The 2,871-nt window shown below is 44.3% G+C and overlaps 1 protein-coding gene across 1 annotated transcript in view; it reads left to right on the forward strand.

The window, feature by feature from the left end:
• LOC107395171 (uncharacterized) overlaps positions 1-734 on the forward strand; it is an 11,359-nt gene extending 10,625 nt beyond the window's left edge. The window contains exon 3 of the mRNA XM_054735074.2: positions 450-734. The gene's annotated coding sequence lies outside the window, so the exon portion shown is untranslated. The remainder of the gene's footprint in view (positions 1-449) is intronic.
• Positions 735-2,871: the final 2,137 nt, after the last annotated feature.

Raw genomic sequence — 2,871 nt, forward strand, 5'->3', positions numbered from 1 at the left:
ACAAGCCTGAGGCATCAAAGTCCACCTAGGTTGGCTCAGGGCTGGATTCCTGGCATGGTTTCATCCCAGCAGGAATCACTAAGCAGTCTGTCGGAGGAAAGGTGGGCGATCAAGGAAGACCATCACTTACCTTCTCTGGTTATTCACCAGCACAAACCTCGGCGATCTCTTCTGGTATGAATGAAGTTAGTGTGCGTTCGGTTGATTGGGTTTTATTATTGTTGTGACACTTCTTGGCAAATAACCTTTAGTCAGCGGAAAGTCAGATCCGTCACGTTTCCTAGGACAAGTAGGGAATGTGAAGCAATAGAAGGAGCAACGTAGCTGAATGTGGGCATAGAACCTCCCGTGTGGTTTTAATCCAGATTACGCATTTGTACAGATCAAATGGGTTTGATCACTCCTAGAACTTTTCACCTGTCTTTCTTGCCATCCTTTCTGTCTTTCAGGTCCAATGCACTGAGTCCTCCAAGCTCCCAGCATTCCCTTGTGCACAACAGCACTGGCCTGGATGACAACAAAAAGGTGGCGGTGATAGCGGGACAGGCGTTGTGTTGACCTGTTTGGGATCTGGCTTTTCCCTGTTTGTTCCGTGTTTTAGGATTTTCTGATGTCACTCATCCCTCTCATCCATAGTTCATAGACAGTTCTGAGGAGCCAGTGGGCTGCGATGTACCTGTCGACTTGAGATAATACTTACAAATGAAATAAAATATAAAATGATTTGGTTTGAACCAGTTTGATGAGTCCAGCTTTTAAGTTCAACATGAAAAATAGTATAAAGGTTCGTAAAACTGTGTGACGTGAACCTGTGTGAACCTATGGGTGGATGGATGGATGGGTGGATGGATGGATGGATGGATGGATGGATGGATGGATGGGTGGATGGATGGATGGGTGGATGGATGGATGGATGAATGGTTGGATGGGTGGCTGCTTGGATGATGGGTAGATGCATGGATGGATGGATGGATGGATGGATGGATGATGGGTGGATGGATGGATTGGTGATTGGATGCATGGATGGATGGATGGATGGATGGATGGATGGATGGATGGATGGATGGATGGATGGATGGTGGGTGGGTGGATGAACGGATGGATGGATGATGGGTGGATGGATGGATGGATGATGGGTGGATGGATGGATGATGGATGGATGGATGGATGGATGGATGGATGGAGGGTGGATGGATGGATGGATGGATGGATGGATGGATGGGTGGATGGATGGATGGATGGATGGATGGATGGATGGATGGATGAATGGTTGGATGGGTGGCTGCTTGGATGATGGGTAGATGCATGGATGGATGGATGGATGGATGGATGATGGGTGGATGGATGGATTGGTGATTGGATGCATGGATGGATGGATGGATGGATGGATGGATGGTGGGTGGGTGGATGAACGGATGGATGGATGATGGGTGGATGGATGGATGGATGATGGGTGGATGGATGGATGATGGATGGATGGATGGATGGATGGATGGATGGATGGATGGAGGGTGGATGGATGGATGGATGGATGGATGGATGGATGGATGGATGGATGGATGGGTGGATGGATGGATGGGTGGATAGATGATGGGTGGATGGATGGATGATGGATGGATGGATGGATGATGGGTGGATGGATGGATGATAGATGGATTGATGGATGGATGGATGATGGGTGGATGGATGGATGATAGATGGATTGATGGATGGATGTGGATGAACGGATGAACGGATGGATGGATGGATGATGGGTGGATGGATGGATGGATGGATGGATGGATGATGGGTGGATGGATGAACGGATGGATGGATGGATGGATGGTGGGTGGATGGATGAATTAGGATTTTTGTAAATCTTTCGAAACTATTTTCTGAGATCTGATTGGTGGGCTGATCTGCGTCACTCCACCATCTAGTTTTTTAAGTCTTTTGCAGTAAAATGCGTTCATATCTGACATATAAAAATAAATAAATGATGGAAAAACTACAGCAAACAGGACTGAGTCACCTCCCAGACTTCCTCCTTTACCATATTTGGGCTTCCAGAACATGGATATAATACAACAGCACCACCTTGTGGTTGGAATGCGAGTCCACATCAGTGTTTGTGTTCAGCATCCTCTGATCCATGATAGCTAACACTGAAAAAGCTTTCATTTGTTGAAAACTGATGGACTCAAATAAATAAACTTTAAGTCGTTTTATATCATTTCTGTGTTTCAGGATGTAATGAATTCAAACTGATGACAACATTAATATTTACCTCCATATAAATTAGATTTTACTCGGATATTGCTTGTTTTTATTTTTAGTCTGATCAGTTTTCTCACTGACTTGATTTTCATTCAATTCTTAAATATTTGTTTTATAATTTTTTATTGTAAATTTTGGACACTGATTTCCATCTTCTGGTAAAGAAATCTTCAGGTGTTCTAGGTTGCTGCTGCACTTTAAGCACCTGCTGCTAAAATAGGTTGCACCTTTGTGCAAGATTGTGAACCAGGCAGTGGCGCCCCCAAGGTGTAGCCAGAGGGGGGTCCATGGCCACCCCTGGAATTTAGTTGGCTTTCCCACCAGCCCCGCAGCGAAGACCACCTCTCGTAATAAATCCCATTCACCACTGTAATGGATGTTAAAGAGAGAATTACAATTTAATTAATGACCAGAGACATTAAAGGTCCATATCTAGCATGGACCCCATCTCTGGAAACTGGGCTATTTAAATCAGAAGAGTGGTTCTTTTTATTACAGGGAAATTTAAATTAAACACTTTGCATGAACTGAGAGACAAGAGAAGAGAGAGAGACCTCAGAACGTTTAGTAAAATTTATTATCTAAATGATTTTAAACAGTTTAACAGGACTAACT

This window comes from Nothobranchius furzeri, chromosome 12, assembly GCF_043380555.1.
Source record: "Nothobranchius furzeri strain GRZ-AD chromosome 12, NfurGRZ-RIMD1, whole genome shotgun sequence".
Lineage (NCBI taxonomy): Eukaryota > Metazoa > Chordata > Actinopteri > Cyprinodontiformes > Nothobranchiidae > Nothobranchius > Nothobranchius furzeri.